General features: G+C 44.4%; 1 protein-coding gene across 2 annotated transcripts in view; it reads right to left on the bottom strand.

Annotated features, from left to right (window-relative positions):
- LOC142581956 (uncharacterized) overlaps positions 1-20,825 on the bottom strand; it is a 68,829-nt gene that overhangs the window by 16,225 nt on the left and 31,779 nt on the right. Inside the window, exon 1 of one of the 2 annotated variants that reach the window (XM_075691391.1) lies at positions 7,214-7,930. The exons of the other annotated variant lie outside the window; for it this stretch is intronic. The gene's annotated coding sequence lies outside the window, so the exon portion shown is untranslated. Of the gene's footprint in view, positions 1-7,213; positions 7,931-20,825 lie in introns of those variants that run through there. 2 annotated transcript variants of the gene reach the window in all.

The following is a 20,825-nucleotide window of genomic DNA, read 5'->3' as shown; positions in this document are numbered from 1 at the left end:
TTAAAAGCATGCTTTGTAACGCAGACGTACTCCCCAGTCGCATCCCCCCAACGCGTCCGGCTCCAATCTGCTCAGTTACCCACTGCCCCCACTGCTTATCTTCCAACGGTCAGTGGTAGCGAAAGGCAAAAGTGCAGTAGCGGTCGCAGCGCTAGACGTGAAGGCACGCACGCGCTGATAGCTTTCTTTAACTCTTGCACCCCACTTTGCTGTTTGTATGTTTCTGTCCACTTGCGTGAGCTTAGTAGCTCAAGGGTGATGTTGACACGTGATTATATACATATTTGTACAAAGATATGAGGAGCACGACTTGGCGGTTATCTTTGGTTTATTTGCCCAACAGTTGGAACGACCTTTTTTTTTTTGAAAAAGGTCCGTCCCCCGACCGAAACTGTTCCGTAAATGAACCAAAGATAGCCCCAAAGTTGTGCTTCTCATCCTTCTAAATATGTTTCGACGATTGAAGAATCCAGTTACCATATAAGTTTCCGGCATTTCGTTTCGAAGCCTGTTCTCCCAGAGCGAAAGCCCGATGCTCTAAACATTAGGGCACGGACGTTTACACAAGCATGCGCAAGCACCGAGTTGTGTTGCTTCGAGCTCTAATGGAAAAGCTTGAATGGGTGCCTTGGACGCTTCGAACTCTTGGGTGAACGTTTTCCGCGAAAATTTCGTTTGTACTCCCCATTCGTCCTTTACACATCTTTTGGGGCTTAAAAGATTTGGGACATTTCTTAGCAAAGCACCACCCTGTTCTAGCACACGTCACAGTTGTGAAGAAAGAATTGAGCGCCCGGCCTTTGTATACATTCCATGGCCGATGTCGTCCGAGCGTCGATGAGAAAAATTATTCAGCGGGCGAACAAGGAAAGCGGAAAGTCGTAACTTCACACCGAGGCTTGAGGCGTCATCACTTGACATTCCCGCAAGAAAACGCGGGCTCGTTTATGTTTGTGTGAGTCATCTTGTCATCTTGTCTGTTTGTTTGCCTGTCTGTGTGTCTGCGCCTCTCTGTGTGTGCGTTTGCGTGCGTGCGTGTTACGTCATTTCTTTGTTTTGTTTTCTGTCAAGCTTTTTTTCTATTAGTAGCGTGTTGTTTCTTCCTTGAGAAGTGTAAACATTTTTATGCGTTGTACTCGTTGTGCTGCAAAATGTGTTTTCTTAATGTGCTCAAGTTGTTTTTAAGGAACTTCTGCTTCTTACTATAACGTCCTGCGGAGAATTAGGCCGTGGCAAACAAACGAACAAATAGGAATAAAGATAGCCTGAGCGTTCACGCTCGCAGTCAAGTGCGATTACAATGCGCAACCTTGCGCAAGGTTCGTCTATGCGACAAATCTGGGGTCCTATAACGTAAAACTATTCCAATCTACTTTTATTGTAATCTTCTGACGTCAAATTTACGTAACTGCCAACGCAAGCACCGCGCGTTGACCCACAGCGTTGTTCTAATAGGCCAACAAAAGCTTTCCTCGTTTGTAGGAGGCCACATTTGTTTGCTTTAAAACTAATAAAGTTGCCTGCATTGAGCAGTTTCTCTTATTTAATTGGCTAACAAGAGGTGACGAGTACTCTCAGTTGTATAGGGATTCGATGGGGCCGAGCCAGCGCAGTGAATATCGATAACCGGATGAAGAGGGTGGTGCCAGCGTCTGCGATTGGTCCGCTTCCCTTACTTTGCTTGCGGTGGCTGGTCGAAAATCGCGACGCCGTGCAACAGAAGGTTAACAATGCTGCTAAAACGGATCTTCAGCAAGGAAGAGTTGGCAAAGCGATGCCGTATACGTGCTTGAATGGCTCGAGAACGCTATACGGTCTGGCGAAAGGTTTTGTTATACGCAAATAAACCCATGCTCTCCGGTCAGTGCGAGTAGCCAGTGCCTGAGCGATCGGCGGGCAGCTATCTTCTATTCCTCTCGGAACGGGGAAGTCTGCGGCTATTCAGAAAGAAAATCATTTTTGTTCGGCATATTACTGCATATTTAACCCGTACACGTCACCTCGACGTGGTGAGTTGTCGCGGATTTGTGACGTCGCGTGACGGAAAGGCGAAGTGGGTGCAGCCCGAAAACTTTTGACGAGTAGCAGATGGCTAATGGGAAAAAGCGTGGAATCAGATATAATAACATTTCTTTTTGTTAGGCCTAACCATGCAATATCAGTGCGTACATATCATATCGGATGGGGCGTTTCCGCTGTTTCCGTGACATCGCGTGACAGACAGGTTAAGTGGGGATGAACCGAAAATTTTTCGACCAATCGTGAAGGCCCGCTGATGGCAGAATTGTGGAATAGAAAAGTTTGGAACAGCTTTACTTTATAGCGCCCCTGGACAAATGTTAGGGAAACAGCGCAACTGTTATCAGCTACTTCAAAACAAAGTGAAATTATTATTTGTAACGTCCCAAGGTAACCAACGAACGGGGTCGAGCGACGCGGTTGTGGAGGGTTGCGGATTAATTCGAGCGCTTTAGCATTCTGCCCTCCCCAGAATGCCACCCGCCGCGGCCGGGGGTCGAACCTTCGACCTCGTGATCAGCGTGTGAACGTTATCGAACACAAGTTATCGAAAGTGCTTCGTCGTAATCACCAGTAAATTGAGTTTCCCTGCGTGAGTAATCGCCAAACTTCCATCACAGCTGCTACTTCCTACACTCAGTTGCTGTCAGCGTGCAATTCATAACACTTCAACACGAACGGTGTTGAAATAAATTGAAGTGAAATTGAATTCTCGGCTTGCGCGTGCACATCGCGATCAACACCGGCGGTCGACGTATTCGATTCCAGTCGAAATCACGTAGTGAATGTCGTTCGCCGCAGTTTCACGTAAAAATGACAACTAGAAGTCGGGCGAGCTGGTGCGATGAACATACAAATATAGCGCAAAAGAGGTGCTGGGCGAGAGAGGGACGCGTTGTGCCTGCCTCTGAACCAGTATCGTGTTCGCGATGTTTTCAGCGCAAGTCGCCCTGATGCTCCTTTGTATCAGTAGCAGCAAGAAAAGGGCCACTACTTCTGTGCTTTTGCAATGAGCCTCTTAATTGATCATCATCATCATCATCATCATCATCATCATCATCATCATCATCAGTTGTCGCTGCTAACGCGGAACAAGTTTTTTTTCAAATTTTAATTTATAGTATTTCCTTTCTTTTCTTTACATAGCGAAGTTTTACCTGTGTGGATGAAAGCGACTTACATCGTTAGCAGCCACCCTGGAAACGCGTATACAGTCTCTTTTTTGCTCTTTTTTTGTATTAAGAGGAAACTCGGGGGTTCCTATATGAATACATGAGAACGGAGAAATTGCTTTACTCGAAAACGATTGCACCGAATGTATTGAGTTTTGTTGAATTTAAAAGAAAAGAAACAAATACTAGTGACTGCAGCAAGCACAGTTCTTATTTACGCCTTTATCTTTTTTTTACAAAATTGTGGAAAATTGCACAGCCAGAACAAAAAGCTCATGCATCAAGTTTACAACTCTGCAACTCAAAAATAAAAAGCGACGTCACAGTTTTGTAAACTGCACCTGATAATAAATCTAAAGTAGACAAAATTGACCTATTATTCACCACTCAACAATACCACTAATTTGTGAATAGGGCTTTTGCGAAACACTTGTAACAACTTCATGTAAGTTGTGAATGCATATATTAAATTTGGCCGCATTTCTGGCTCTAAAAAAATGAATTTTATGTAACTGAAAGATCTGCTTTTTGGTGCAGAGTTAAATATTTGTAAAATTCGAGCTTCAATTCTTTCTAAACTCACAAATTCTCACGAATTAAAAAAATATTTGGACCCACAAATCAGTATTCTCCTGCCTGGAGTCATTAGAATTGAGAGTTTCCAATCCAACAAATGTCATTTATATCGGTCAAGCGGTTGTCTCAGAAAAGCATGTCTGTCGTTTACATGCATTCAAATGGGGAAACCAATGATGGTTCGAGCTAGGCTTTCTCCTAAGTCATATAAGTAATAAAGAATTAACGAACCATCTAATTATTAACTTTATGGTCACACTGCAAACACAAGGTACGCAGAAGCCATTTGAAAAATCCCTTTCAGTTGTTTGGGATGCGTGTAATTCTTTTTAATGCGAAGCAGTCTTGGAGTCCAGTCGCTTTCTGGCGGGCGAGCCAATCTCGTCGTTGCCATGGGCCGAGCCCGGCGACAGCGCAGTCTAAAATTTTGTGCCACAAAATTTTAGACACATTTTTAGAAACCTTTAGTGCACATAAGCTCATAATCAGTGCGTATGCGCACTGATTATGTGTCACTGGGTTTCAGTTTACTTTCAACCTTATATCTTGTCATTACAAACATTATATCATACTCATAAATATGAGCACCTAGAGCCCATATTCTTACATAACCGTTAGTTACAAGACTGTTACATTATTCCTATAACCGTTCTCTACAAATCATGAATGCTTCGCATTACGCAGACATCAACTACAGTTGAGTCTTCCAAGTTTCTCCGCGCTTGAAAAAAAAAAGAAAAGAAACGCCCGCGACATCCTTAGCCTAGAAAACCGTGGCGCGTTTCTCTTAAGTGCGAAATAAACGACTTACGTAAACGTTAGCAAGTCGCAAAAAAATGAAAGTTAAATTTTCAAGTGCTCTCCAGAAACCTTCTATTGACATTGTGGTCATAGACATAACTAAAAAATAGTTTTTCGATGCAAGTAACTTCAGTAAAAAGAACACTAAAGATATTCAGATTCAAAGCACATGTTGGAATTAAACGCAAACGCGCCGGGGTAGCGTAGTGGCTTCGTAGTTGAGCTGCTAAACCTGGTAACCACCGGTCGTATTTTGATAGGTAAGGATGCAAAAAAAAAAAACACACACACACACCCGTGTACTGTGCCTTTGGTGCCCGTTAATGAACCTCAGTTGAACCTCACAATTAATCGGGAATCTCCCACTACGGCGTGTCTCATAATCGTATCGTGGTCTTGACCCTTCAAGTAAACGAATTTAATTTAAATTTAATTAAAAGCAAACAAAAGATTCGCTTTGAGAGTACTGGAGGTCGTTTAGTGAGTTGCCAACAACATACAGTTAATCTAATTTGCACAAACGTCATAGCATTCTTCTCAATCAATCAATCAATCAATCAATCAATCAATCAATCAATCAATCAATCAATCAAAAAGTGAGCTTTAATTAAACAAGTAAAGTAATGTGTACAAGAATAGTTGGACCAATAGCCTATGTGGCTAGTAGCTGGTCCGCGTTAACTGCACACCCGGTACCGGTATATTTGCTCTACACTGAAGGGCAACTTCCGTGACGGACACTTTGCGCAAGAAGGCCGTGTAATATAGCATTAGTCACCGATAAGGTGGGAAGGCACACGTGCAACATGTGATCTGTAACATTTAAAGGGACGCTAAAGAGCACCAGATGCGCAGGTAAGGCCAAACTCAACTCCGCTGTTACATAGGGCTGTATACCCTTTGAAGTGCGCTCAACAAAAGCAGAAACCCTTTGCGCAGTACTTGCATTACGCTTGGCTTGGCACGTTTGTTTCACTGCAGGCACCATGCGATAACATTCGGCCGTGTACTTCAGGCGCGCGTTAAAGCACCTCAACTGATCGAAATTAACCTTAATTACTCTACAACGGTGTTCCTCATGTAGCTTTCAGCGTTCTTCTCTCTTTATTTCGTTCTTTCGTTGTTTGTTTGTTTGAGTGCTATAGCGCGTGTTGGCATGTGAATGGCAGTGTTGAGCGGTTAGTGAGAATTCGACCTACGCTGTTTTTTCGAACAGTCATTTGCGCGGGCACCACCTGTTGTCTAAGAAACCTAAATCTGTGCAGGGGCATCGGGGGACGATGTGATCGATTGAGCGCTTTGTTTAACGAATGGCGCCGTCGTGTCCATCGTTGCGGTGTGTGGCGTGGCAGGCCCCGAAGAAAGCAAGTGGACATCGGCATCAACCAAGCTCGTCCCTCACTCCCGTAATTTGTGGCATGAGCTACCGCGCTATATGTTGCATGCAATGGGAACCCTGATATACTACGTGGGGCAATGGCGCGGCCATTGAATAAGAAAGAAGACAAAGAAAAAGAAAAGAAAGAATAAAATATCCGCGTGCACATAACATAACATACATAACATACATAACATAACATAACATAACATAACATAACATACAGTTTCAGTTGCAAAATACATTAGCATCGGAATACGATAGGAGAAGCAAATATGACGGACCTGAATTAGATACGAAGTCCGGCAGTATATGCAGCATCTTTTGGGCACGTTTATTGTGATAATATGTTTTTATGATATTATGATATTTATAGTGCGAGATGTTTGGCGCATGCATCTCGAAAAATTGCTAAGCTACTGCTTTTTGTTTTTGAACAGCAGACGATAGGGTCGTTTCGTGAGTTTCTCAAAGAACTACAGCGAGAAAAATTCCCTCCCTCACGTATTTCAATGTGACGTCAATATCATTGCGTTGTATTTTACTGTAGCCACAGAGCAGCTAACTGAACGCATTGCTCACGCTTCAAATTAACATTGCTATTTCTTACCTGCGCCTCAAACGAACTTCCCAAGAACAGAAAAAGTAAACCTAAACCGAGATTATCATACCAATTGTCAAAAGTGAATGTATTTTTCTTGCGCATCTGCCTAGGGAACTCACGGTTGTCACACTGTATTAAAGAATAAAGAAACGCAAGCTTGTTTACAAAATCACTTCTCCCTTGTGCAAGTGTGGCCATATTTTGTCTGCTTGACTCAGGGGCAGGCATTGTTCCCATGAAACAGTGTTACTCGGAGAGCATATGCCCTTAGTTGTCTTTCCATAAGATTTCTTTCTTTCTTTTCCATTAAGGAATTTCGACCGCTAAAAGAAAAAAAAGAACAACTAGGTAAGCTACTACACATCCACAATCTCTCCATCTTTTCCGCGTAAGCATCTGAGGTCAGCTGTTATCTCTTTCTTCTTTAAGCACGGTCAAGGTAACACATTTGTCACAGCCGTACTATACAGAGCACTCCTGCGACAGTGACAGCCGACTACGATGCCATAACAAGAACAACAAACAGAAACGGAAACACAAGGCGCTACTTAGGAACAAACAAAGCACTGCAGCAGCACGTGACACGCATCTGGCCAGTTCGGCCCGCATCGCCGGTGACAGACGCCCGCGACAATGTCAGAGCCGCGTCACATGGTCACTCACCTGTCAGCGGATGCGGCCGGGTTCCTTGGAAGCCGAACTCTTACTCCCGAAGGAAAACGGAAGAAATCGCTCACGGTGAGCAGAGCTCCTTCCTTTTTCACCAAGAATCGAGACGAGAAGTGCCTCCTTCAGGAGTAGGAAGAACGCGACGTACACGAGAAAAGTGGGGGGGGGGGGGCGGAGCTGCGACCGGTCGCTTGTCCGCTCGCGTCGACGCTCGTCAGAGAAGCAAGCCAGGTGATCGGCGGTAGTGTCAGAGCGGCGCAGAGATGCTTGCGCAAGTGACGCGCGACGAGTGAAACGAAAGGAAAGGAAAGAAGAAAGAAAAAAAAAAAGCTGTTAGCGAGAGGCAGTGAAGAGGCGAAGAAAGCGAGAGAAAGCAGGCGGTCGACGCCGGTCGTAGTCCCGGGGACCCCGGGCAACAGAAGTTGCGGAAAGCACCGGGGAAAAGAAAGAGACCGAGAAACACAGGCCTCGAGCGGTGTCCACGGTCCGTGCGAGTGGCGAAACAAAGGCTAAAGTCTGGAGTCGGAAGAACGGGGGGGGGGGGGAGGAGGGGGGGAGGCGGGCGCAAACAACTGGATTCCTCGGCCTCCCGCTGACGTGGTTTGGCCGGGCGTGCTCAGCGGGCGCCCGCGCGAAGTCCACGACCCGGCGCCGTCGCCGCCGATGCAGCCTGGACGCGCGCTTGCATCGCTTCGATTCCGTGTAGAGCGGCGGCAAGGTAAGAAAACAAAAAAAAAAAAGGTACTTGCACGCGCTCGCCGCTTACAGCGACGCCCGGTCGAGGGCAGACGAGGGAGAGAGAGAAGGGTGAACTTGAAACGCATCGCAGGCGAGCAGGAAAGAGGACGAGCAATGTTGGGGCGAACGCAGCAAGGAAGGAATTGAGGGGAGGACATCGAACACAGGCTCGAGATGAGGAAGAGTTGCGAGAGAAGTTGGAATGAGAGGAAAGAGGAGGGGGGAGGGAGGGGTGTCGTCGCCAAGACGGAGCCGGCGGAACCCATCGCTCGAGGGGGGGTGGCTCGGAAGAGGAGGGGTGAATGACGGCGAGATCGACCGGACACGGATATGCTCTGCACTGCTTGAACGACCTTTCCCACACATGGCACATGTGCGCGTGTCGTCACTTCCTACGGGATCCTCCGACGGGGGTCGGGTCCTCCGGGTTTTATTTTCCTTTTTTTCTTTCCTTCTGTGGCGAGATGCTCGACGTATTTGCACGATCGAATTCCTGGGCAAGCGTCGTTTCGAGATAAATAAGGAATTCCGGAACCGCGCGCACGCACAGCGAGCCTCGACGACGGCGGTGTGTACAGTGTTGCGGGAAAAACCGAGCAGGATGCGGCTTGTCTCCGGATGCGCTCTCGATCTTGCTTCGTGGTATGCAGGTCACCGCAGGTGCGTGTGTGTTTGCAAACACCAGCCAAACGGAAATAAGAAAAAAGAAAAACAGAAAGGGTAAAGAAGACACAAGAAAGAAGCGCTGAGACATACGTCTGATTCGGCGGAGGGTCAAGTCATAAAAACTACAAAAACAAAGACAGGTTCAGAGCTGCCTTAAGAAGCAAACAATGCCTACAAAACGGGCACGTTGTCTCCGTGTTGATTATGCAATGTGTGAACGAACGTATTCATTGAGCCTCAAAGTTTTTTTACCACAAAGAACAAGCTAAGTATACGAATTCGTCATAAGTTAGCGCCCGTCTATTCGATATTTTTGACTCTCTATGCTTAGCGAAAATTACTTCGTTCACTGAATACTTGACCGGAATATTACTAGAATACGGTAAGAAGTTCGGCTTTCCACCAATGATAGAATCCATTGGCATAGCAAAGGAGCAAGACTAAGCTGAACAGCTATCTCGGTGGAGTAAATGTAACAAGTAGTCGTCATCAAACGACGGTATCCAGCTTTGCCCAAACTATCGGATTTCGGATTATCTACTGCTTCCACTTCCGCAAAAAAATGCTCCCACTTCCGAAAAAAATCAGTAAGAAGCGCCACTGGAAACATAGAAGAAAGGAGCATGCAGCTCAAAGCCACAAATAACTGGTCCCCATAACGAGCAATTCGTTGGGTAAAAATGTTTGTTGAGCAAATGTCAAAATGAGAATGTCATTTAAACTTAAGGATATCAGAATGTTGTTTAAAGTTCAGCTTAAGCATTATTGCCTCCATAACTAAGTTAACATTCCTCGTTATATTACCTTACGACATTTGTATGCAATATGGTAACCTTTGTTGTATGTAAATAAAGCATTGTATATAACGGGACAGTATTTGGGCTCTTTTTACTCTCTGATTACTGCTTATGTGTCTTTTTTCTGTAGTTCACTGAATGTTTCATATGATACCCATTTTTATTATTAACCGAGTGTTCAATTGCGGTCTTTGACTTTAGGACCCTCGTCTGTGTTTTATTACTGGTACTCCACTCACTGCTTGCTGAATGAGTCATAAACTGAAACTGCAACAGAAATTCATGTACATTTTATCATAAGCGCTGTAGCACTGGGCGGCACTATTCTCAGAACATAACTTCTCGTGAAGGCCAAATTTTATCGAGACGGCAATTCTCTGTCAGAACGCAAGCGATTGTATTGCCATAAGTACTGCGCTAATTGATCAATTGGCATAGAGGTTCAATAAAAACGGTTATCGAGTGAGTCAGCCGAACCCTGCGCCATTCACAGAGTCGGCAACATTTTCCTCGCGTATCGCGTTGACTTGTTCACGTTGATAACTTATTGAATTCCGTCGGTTGCATTGCCGCGGCTAAGCCAGGAGTGGGTATATAATTAAAGAAAGCAGACATTCTCGATTGAGATTCATGCGAGATCCATCCGGGATAAACCCTTTTCACGAGAAGACAAAATAAAAAAAAGTGGGTTAAAGCGCACTTGGCAGACACTCCCATGTCGGAAACAACTGCTTGCGACGGTACATGGAGAGAAAACTATTTAATCGTTGTATTCGGCGAGTGATTATCAGTGAGACCATGAAGCTTGTGGGACAAGTAAACTTGAAAATAAGATATATAACATAATAAAGTGAGAGAGTTGAATGATAGTTGAAGATGTCGGCCGTGCTAGGGCTGGCCTTGCTACTTCAGAAGGACCAGACGCCTCGCTAAGCAATGGAAAGATATCAGTATAGATAAGGAATCAGGCGTGAATAAGATAACATCTCTGACCAAGTGGAAGAAGCGAAAGGGGACAGGTCATGTTTTACGCAGAGCAGATAAGCGATTAGTCTGTTGGACTACCAAAATTAGCGTCAACAGAAAGGAAGACGCCTATGGTGACACAGACTAAAATGGAGTGCTAAAAGATTTCGGGCCCAGCCTAGCTTCCATGTAATAGGAGAAAGAGTACGGTAACAGGAAACATTAGGGAGGGACCTTCGTTTATCTATGGGCATGATGCCATCGCGGCTGCTGTTAACGACCATGAGGAAAATCACCTGTAGTCGAGAGTCTGTAGTAATGCCATCTAGTCAGGCAAAATTATTTTAAGAAGTGAAGTGGATCGCTTATCATTATAATCACAGTCAAAGTGACCGTGAACGTTGTGTCTACGAATGACTATTAACGAACAAAATGCCGTTACGAGAAACAGAAAGAGCGAATTATTTATTTAAATTTGAGTTCGAGGCCTACTTGGCACAGTGGGTAAGAGGAAGGAGCTAACCCCCGTTTTCTAGAACATTCCGCTACTCAACACTCCACCTCGACTCAAAGTTGAAGACAGTGACGCCACTCGATAGAAACTGTCATTGCGCTTCAATGACACTCCCCAGCAATTTTTGAGAAGCGTAGTGCTTTGTTCAGTCGAGAGGCGACGCTGTTCTCAACTCGGTCTCGATCTCGAATAGAGATTAGTAAGAGGTGATTGGAAGATTGGTGGAAGAAAAGTAAGGAAACGACCAAAAACGGAGACGTGCAAAAACAAAGTTCACAATAGGGGGCCAGAAAATTTGGTTGTGGCAATGCATCGTGGGTTCTTTTTTTTTTCTTTTTTGACCTAGGTAGGGCATCACGCAGTATAATAGCAAGAGCTTGGTGGCGCAACCCACCGCCCCGTTCCAAAGGGGACGCTCATAACGTCCGTCCGTCCGTCCGTCCGTCCGTCCATCCATCCATCTCAACATGAAATAACGGGTACAGTCAGGACTCGATGGCAACCAAAGGTCAGTGGGACGTCTCGCATTTGGCGCTCATGGGAAGACTACAAATGAAACTGGGCAAGGTGATATGGGCTGGACAAGATTTGAAGTGAGAGAAGCTCACACTAAAATTGATTATGAGAGCGACTGAGGAATACGGAAGAAGGTAAATGGGGCTGGGAGATTTTTCCTCTATTTGTACAAGGAAAAAAAAACATTGATTCACAGTGGAGGAAAAGAACTACAAAGCTTACCAGCAAGTATGCGACCTGTATGGTGAGCAGCATGGCAACGTCAAGCGGAAAGTCAGAGAAGCTGAGGTAATCTCATGGGTGGAGATAATGGAAAAGAAACCCACTATCCGTAACTGCCTAGGAAGAAACTAAATCGGGAAAGAAACAATTTATGATAACTCAAAGTGAAGCTCATTACTTTTCGAAGCGAGATCAGGATGCCTTAGAACACGCACCGATAAACCGAGATATAAGAAGGAAGGCAAAGCTAGGAAGGTAAAGAAGGAATGTAAAGCTAGGAAATGATGGAGCATGTTTTATTAGAATGTGAAGCTATCTCCGAGGGGTCAATTTAGGCACCTCTGGCCTTTTTGAAGCCCTTGGGTTCAGCGAGAGCAGGAGGAAAGTAAACATGTCCGCAGTAGATATTGGTAAGATGCGACTAGAATATTGGCGAAAGAAAAGCAGGTAAATGACAAACAACAGAGGCATGGAAAAACAAACCTCACAATAGGGATTCAGTAAGTTTGGTTGTGGGAATTCATCGTGGGTTTTTTTTTTCTTTTTTGTTTTTTACCATCGGTAGGACATTAGGCAATGTAAAAACAAGAGCTTTATGGCGCAACCCACCACCCCGTTCCAAAAGGGAAGCTCATAGCATTCATCCATCCAACCACCCACTCATTAAGTATGCTGCCGCATACTTAAGTTGTTAGGGGCGCTAAGTTCTGTCCAAGCTTTTTTTGAGCATTTCGCAGCATAAACAAAGAATTTCGTGCCCGTTAAGTAGTTGGCGCCGCTATTTGTTTACGAAATATGCGTCTTACACCAAATGCAAATGTCGACTCCCTGTATTGTTATTATATAAGAAAAGTACTTGTGTGGACTAGTTCTTTAATGTGCGATGGGGGATCGTCCCAGCTGTTGGACTGTTTCGGTGCTGGTGCCCGTAGACACATTCTCTGTGTACTTGTGATGTGTTCGATTGTCGATACTTTCTTATTGATTTTTAAGGCTGTTAGCATTGTTTGGGAACTTTATTCATTTCTCCGGTTTATCCGTTCGTATATATAGCCTCTTTCGCCCAGTCATCCAGGTTGTCTGCTAGCTTCGGCCACTATGTGCTGACTGCTGACTGCAGTCTAGCCGAGCAGACAACATGGGCCACTGGGTTATGCGGACGGACATACAACTTGCTGTTGATAGCAGTCTGGTCTAACATAGACAACTTGTGTCACTGAGTATGTGCCATGGTAGCTGTCTAGTCTAGTAGAGGCAACTTTAGTACCGCGTATGTGACATTGGCATATGCAAATTCTTGGTCAGTCTCCAGGGATGGATGTGCCAATGTGACAAAAAAGAAGTATGTCGCCCTAAAATATACATGAAAGCGATAACGCCCCATTCGCAACAAACACCTCGGCGTCGAGCACGGTCCCTTGATGGATAGCCATTGCAAGAAGTTGAAGCTAGGATACTAGAGATAATAGGTGTCGCTACGTGCTTTCAACTGCTGTACATCGATTACAACAAGCTATACTGTGTCGGAGTATCATTTGGCATTATTGTTGAAAACGGTGTTGCCACTTCGTGGGGAGGCTGATGTGCCCATAATGTTTCGGGATTCGTGGACGGTATGGGGATAAGGCCACGGTGATACAGTATACATCGCAATAATCATCGTGACATCTGAAGCATATCACTATTTAGGCATATCACCATTTTGGCACTTATCATAAGAAAGATTGCTAAGCGCATTAACGTTGCCAGTCTTCTCTAAAGGAGGGCTGCGCCACCAGTTTTTCTTTTCTTATTCTTTTCTGAGTAATGACAATGGGAATTTGAATTAGCTGGCTCTAACGAAGCCTGTATATCTTCCCATTCATTTCCCTCCAATATTTAAACATAGACCGCATTCTGCCTTTAGAGCACCTCAACTCATCGTTAGGAAAGTGCGGACCAAAACATCAAAAACAGAACTTCCGTGATAAAAACGCAGGTTTTTCTTGAACTGAGTTAAAATATATTGGCGAGTACGCCGAAGACCTCCTTCACTCACAGCCGATAGCTCAGTGTTGATAAGTCCGGTACAGTTCTAAAGCACATGGCTCAGAGGACTGTTTTCCTCACAGAGATAACTACTCTCTGCTGTAGCACTATCAGAACACTAAATCACGCGTTTTACGCTTGCCACTCAAGACCGTAAGCTGTATTTACACTTGCACTCAGTGGAGGTCTGAAACAACGTCCTGATGATATGGCACATTTTTGGAGATGACGTATGTCAATGCGCAGTGAGTCATCGAACCGATTTAGAAACCCTGCAGTAAAAAGCTTCCGTGCAACCTGTTTCAGTGAGATCCGTGAAGCACGTGCTTGTGCCCACAGAACGCAAAGATGTCATTCCGTAGGAATTATCAAGGGTATAGGTTCGTTTTATTAGTGAGAAGTGCTAATCTAATTGTACACGAGCATACGAAAAAAAGTTGGCACTTCTGCAGAAGGTGAGTCATCGAAAACGATGGCAAAGTTAAGCGCTGTGCTAAAGGCGTATGCGAACGTCGCCATGATGAGGAGCATCGCCAACGGCGTCGCCGGGTTCGCACCTCGGTGGTGCTCGAAACGAGGCCGATCTAAAAACCTTCGGCCGATGTAAGAAAAAAAAAACACAGGCACACGCAATTGCAGCTGACAACTACGTAAAGCGAAGCATTGCTGTTGCGAGTGGCTCATGAAATATGTGTTTCTCCGTATGAAATGTGGTTTTCGAGGTATAAATATTGGTGTTAAAGAGCAGCATGTTATACGAAGAAATTAATTTATGAAGCACTGCAGGACATGGGAGGCCCAAGCAGGAGGGGTAAAGTATGTACACGATAAATCAGTACAAGTAGAATCGAAGTACAACACAAGATATCGCGACAAGCATGTCAGAAAAGAAATAAACTAAAATGGTACTTTATACAAACAATGCGACGAAATCATTTTATGCAACATAGCTTCAGAAGTGCGACAGCAGAAGTCATATCAAACCAGAAGAACAGCAGCAACAATAACAACAAGTTCATATAGCAGCAGGTTCAACAGCAGGTTAATTAAACATGAAGAACTCAGCAAATTTAGTCAGAAGATATGTGTTTAATTGAGCCAGTGCTGGTCAGTTGTTCAATGTGCAGACTGTACCAATCTGCTATCTTGCGAGGGAAGAAAGAATACTCGGAAACGTTAGTTCTGGCACTGCAAGGTGTTAGTGATGCAGAGTGACAATGATGTTCGCCGGGTCGTAAGTTGATGTATGTAAGGCTGGACAAAGAGACAAGATGCCTTCATCAAGTAAAAAAAAATTTAGTCTGCGAATTTTTCTTTTTAACTTCAACGTCCGAACATTATGTCCAATCATTATAATTTGCTTGGGGAGTCAGTTAAGCGATATGTTTGAAAAGATAAACTTTACTGCTTTACGCTGAATCATTTCTAGGGTAGCAATGTTAGCTTTAGTATAAGGATCCCATATCGTAGCTGCATATTCCAGTTTAGGATGGACGAGGGACGTCTAAACTATTAGACGAGTTTACTCGGAAGCATGCTTTACTTGTGTCTGAGACGGCAATGTTTCCTGGAAAGCAAAATAGCATAAGTAAGAAATGCGAGAGTTCCAGCTGAGGCTACTGGTTAATGTGACGCCTATATATTTGTATTCATTAACCTCGGTAAGTGATTGAGATGCAAGGATGTAGGCAAACGACACCTTGTTAATTCTCTTCGTAATCTTTATGAAAACTGTTTTGCTTGCGCTAAGTTCCATATTCCATATGAATGCACTAAGGCTGAATGTTGTGAAGGCTGGAATCTAATGTGATTTGGTCTTTTGGGCAGGTTATTTCAGTAAAGAGTAAACAGTGTCAACAGTGTCATTAATATATATGTTGAATAATAATGACCCTAAAACACTACCCTAAGGAATATCAACAGTTACGAGAAGTTCAATAAAAAAGTAAGTATCAACAACAACGAATTCCCTGCGATTAGTAAGGTAAGCAGCGATCCAATTTATAATATACGTTGGTAAATCGTGTTTTTTTTATTAACTTTGAGTGTGTAACAAAATCAAATGTTATTTTGAAATGCAAATTTTCAACATCAGTTGGTCCCTGTTTGTTCAGTATGCTAGCGAAATCAACATTAGTTTATAACATAGTAGTTATTAACAACAGTAGTTAATTGCATTACAGTAGGAAGGCCCTTTCAGAAACCGTTCTGCAGAGGTGACAAAATGTCCCTGTCTCCCAGGATCTTGTTAGCTTTATTAGCGCTTACATGCTCTTAATGTTTACAAGAGGAGGTAACTGATATGGGACGATAGTTTGCTATTAGTGTAAAATCGCCCCATCTTTATTACTGGCACAACACGCGCTGTATGACTATCTCTAGGAAGCACAGCTGAAGACAAAGATGCGCGGAATATAACTAAGAAGTGGGATAACGCTTCTTAGTGTCACACTATTTTTGTATTCAATACAAAAAATACAAAAAAATACAACTAGTGTGACTTACTCCATACGATAGCCAGCAACAAGCATTTTGTCGCGTCGTCTTAGAGTGCATAGTCATATATTAAAATTCTGGCTAAGGTTAGCTGTGACACCCTGTATCGCCCAGTTACTATGACAACGCCTTCTATCCTCTGAGTTTACGAGTTAACCGTTAACGGTTAAATGGTACACTATATGCTTGAAATTTTAAGCATATGGCTTCCCTAGAATAATTACTTGAGAGAACAGTAACGCTAGTGTCCAGGAGAGGCCCCGGGCAGCCGGGATGGGTTGAAAAAAGTATGGCGGAAGTCACGTGGTGCTCTACATCGAAGCCGTATATGACTCGGATCCCAGGATTCCGTCGTCTCTATCAACGGAGCAGTCTACACAAAACCATTCCACAAATTCAAGTGAGAAGTACCCACCTCCATTGAAATCCCGAATGCAAGACGCACCAAAGTATTCGCTTCAATAAAGAAAAGCACAAAACAAGTGTCAAAACCACATGAAAGATGATAATGCGCGTCCGAACAACGCGAAGAACGTAGCGCTCGCTGCATGCGTTTCCCGGTAAAGATTGCGGTTGCATAAAATTGCAGTTGCCGGGAAGCAAAACTGTACAGCATACGGAGCAGAGAGTGAAGTTGCTGCACTTCCATATGTAAAAGAACTCGCCTAGCAATTGAGTTCATTTGGTGTGATAACCGCTATGGGAAGACCACGCATAGTGGTCTTCCCATAGCGGTTAGAGCAGCGCAACACGAGTACTTCGTGCGTACTCGCTTCTCTGGGGTGAAATTTGATCACGTCACGCCGGTGATCGTTGTCGGAGACTTCAGTGTGGACTTTTGAAAATCCGGTAAGAAATGCTTTATCCTGTTCATGAAGGAAGAGTTTGGTCTCACGCGCGTCATCATTCCAAGTCAGCCAACCACGGTGTACAGCTCGTGTACAGATTTAACTTTAGCTAAGAATCCGAAGTAGCAACGGAAAACCTCAGTGTTTACCACAGCGATCACAAAGCAGTTATCAATATCGTTTCAAAGAAATAAAGCTTTGGTACAGTGCGTTTGTCTTGTTGCCAATTATTTCACGTGGCGCATTGCTCAATCGTTCGAGGCTAGGTAAGTCACACTGGTCTAACCGATCAGGTGATACCACAGTTTCGCTGGCCAACTACCTCCTCTGCGTGGATTGGAGCCCATTTTTTTAAACCATGGGACTGATGTGCCAAACATACTCATTACAATAGCAACCGCTCTCGTGAAGCTCTCGCTTCTGCTCTCGGCCTCCGAAAAGAGAGATAAAATTTTTCAGCGCGGGTCTTCGTCGAAGCCCGTTCAGTTTGCAAAACAAGCTGGGTGTGGAGTGTCGTGTGTGATCTTTAAAGTTGTATTTTGGGCATGTGAGTGTGAGCGTCAGCCAGCAACACGCCATCACGGTGCGGGTCTTCACCGTCTTCTTCAACGCGCCACCGAAAAACACAGGAATGCGTCTGCTTCACTAAAGCTGTTACAGAAGCTTCGTAGGTTTCATTCTGACGCGCGTGAGCAGCGCACCCTTTCGGCGGCTCATCGCAACGCAAGTTCAATGCTCGCGCCCATTTGCTCCGGCGTGCTGATTGGAGACGCAAAGGGAGAACGGCAGACCAAGATGGCTGCACTTCCAGCTTCAAAAACGCGACGTCGGGGCCTCTTCTATTTAGTTTTTTTGCTCCATGCTTAAACTACTTCTTCGCTGCACCGTTCATAAACAGCGCCACCATCCCTTCAAACGCGTTCGGCGTTATAGGCCCGATACGTATGAAAAAGTGCTTCGAACTATGCAAGAAAGCCTCGCTTTAAAAAAAATGATTGCTTACATATAGTTTGACGTTTACCACAGTTTCACGCACTTGTATCGCAGAACGCACACTGTAATCAGACGTCGAGCAGCTTCCGATGGTCATCATCATCATCATCAGCCTGGTTATGCCCACTGCAGGGCAAAGGCCTCTCCCATACTTCTCCAACTACCCCGGTCATGTACTAATTGTGGCCATGTTGTCCCTGCAGACTTCTTAATCTCATCCGCCCATCTAACTTTCTGCCGCCCTCTGCTACGCTTTCCTTCCCTTGGAATCCATTCCGTAACTCTTAATGACCATCGGTTATCTTCCCTCCTCATTACATGTACTGCCCATGCCCCCATTTCTGTTTCTTGATGTCAACTGAGATATCATTAACTCGCGTTTGTTCCCTCACCCAATCAGCTCTTTTCTTATCCCTTAACGTTACAACTATCATTCTTCTTTCCGTAGCTCGTTGCATCGTCCTCAATTTAAGTAGAACCCTTTTCGTAAGCCTCCAGGTTTCTGCCCCGTACGTGAGTACTGGTAAGACATAGCTGTTATAAACTTTTCTCTTAAGGGATAATGGCAACCTGCTGTTCATGATCTGAGAATGCCTGCCAAACGCACCCCAGCCCATTCTAATTCTTCTGATTATTTCAGTCTCATGATCCGGATCCGCGGTCACTACCTGTCCTAAGTAGATGTATTCCCTTACCACTTCCAGGGCCTCACTACCTATCGTAAGCTGCTGTTCTCTTCCGAGACTGTTAAGCATTACTTTAGTTTTCTGCAAATTAATTTTGAGATCCACTTTTCGGCTTTGCCTCTCCAGGTCAGTGAGCATGCATTGCAGCTGGTCCCCTGAGTTACTAAGCAAGGCAATATCATCAGCGAATCGCAAGTTACTAAGGTATTCTCCACTAACTCTTATCCCCAATTCTTCCCAATCCAGGTCTCTGAATACCTCCTGTAAACACACTGTGAATAGCATTGGAGAGATCGTATCTCCCTGCCTGACGCCTTTCTTTATTGGGATTTTGTTGCTTTCTTTATGGAGGACTACGGTGACTGTGGAGTCGCTATAGATATCTTTCAGTATTTTTACATACGGCACGTCTACACCCTGATTCCGCAATGCCTCCATGACTGCTGAGGTTTCGACTGAATCAAACGCTTTCTCGTAATCAATGAAAGCTATATATAAAGGTTGGTTATATTCCGCACATTTTTCTATCACCTGATTGATAGTGTGAATATGGTCTATTATTGAGTAGCCTTTACGGAATCCTGCTTGGTCCTTTGGTTGACGGAAGTCTAAGGTATTCCTCATTCTATTTGTAATTACCTTAGTAAATACTTTGTAGGAAACGGACAGTAAGCTGATCGGTCTATAATTTTTGAAGTCTTTGGCGTCCCCTTTCTTATGGATTAGGATTATGTTAGCGTTTTTCCAAGATTCCGGTATGCTCGAAGTCATGAGGCATTGTGTATACAGGGTGGCCAGTTTCTCTAGAACAATATGCCCACCATCCTTCAACAAATCTGCTGTTACCTGATCCTCCCCAGCTGCCTTCCCCCTTTGCATAGCTCCCAAGGCTTTCTTTACTTCTTCCGGCGTTACCTGTGGGATATCGAATTCCTCTCGACTATTCTCTCTTCCATTATCGTCGTGGGTGCCACTGGTACTGTATAAATCTCTATAGAACTCCTCAGCCACTTGAACTATCTCATCCATATTAGTAATGGTATTTGCGGCTTTGTCTCTTAACGCATACATGTGATTCTTGCCAATTCCTAGTTTTTTCTTCACTGCTTTTAGGCTTCCTCCGTTCCTGAGGGCATGTTCAATTCTATCCATATTATACTTCCTTATGTCAGCTGCCTTACGCTTGTTGATTAACTTGGAAAGTTCTGCCAGTTCTATTCTAGCTGTAGGGTAAGAGGCTTTCATACATTGGCGTTTCTTGATCAGATCTATCGTCTCCTGCGATAGCTTACTGGTATCCTGTCTAACGGAGTTACCACCGACTTCTATTGCACACTCTTTAATGATGTCCACAAGATTGCCGTTCATTGCTTCAACACTAAGGGCCTCTTCCTGAGTTAAAGCCGAATACCTGTTCTGTAGCTTGATCTGGAATTCCTCTATTTTCCCTCTTACCGGTAACTCATTGATCGGCTTCTTATGTACCAGTTTCTTCCGTTCCCTTCTCAGGTCTAGGCTAATTCGAGTTCTTACCATCCTATGGTCACTGCAGCGCACCTTGCTGAGCTCGTCCACATCTTGTATGATGCCAGGGTTAGCACAGAGTATGAAGTATATTTCATTTCTAGTCTCGCCGTTCGGGCTCCTCCACGTCCACTTTCGGCTATCCCAACAAAACTCATCAAATTCGGAGCTCGCAAGCTAAACCTTGCTCAAGCTTTCTTCGATGACAGCAGTTAGAAACCTCTTTTACTTTTGCATCTTGTCTTGCCTCGCCGTGGCCTGGCAATGCTCTCTCACGAAGGCTCCACAATAACGTTTTTACAAATTTATTGAATATTGTAAATTTTGATCGTTGTAAACAGACGAGCGAGCCTAAAAGGTAAACGCTACTGACAAAGTACTCCTTGAAATCTCCTAAGGGTGCAGGATAACACAAGCTTTTGAAGAAATGACTTCACAAGAGCGACCGAAGTTGCCAGAAAAACTGTGAAGGCTGTTATAGATGACGTTCACTTTATAATGCGCAGCAATAACTGCGACAACGGTGAGCATTGGTTGGTCAATAGGATACGTACTTTGAAACGAGGTACGAATGCGACATACTGATTTAGTGGCGATTTAACGGTACATACG

The sequence above is a fragment of the Dermacentor variabilis genome, chromosome 5, assembly GCF_050947875.1.
Source record: "Dermacentor variabilis isolate Ectoservices chromosome 5, ASM5094787v1, whole genome shotgun sequence".
Taxonomy (NCBI): Eukaryota; Metazoa; Arthropoda; class Arachnida; order Ixodida; family Ixodidae; genus Dermacentor; species Dermacentor variabilis.
The sequence above is the reverse complement of the archived record's forward strand: the minus strand, read 5'-3'. Positions and strand labels throughout refer to the sequence as shown.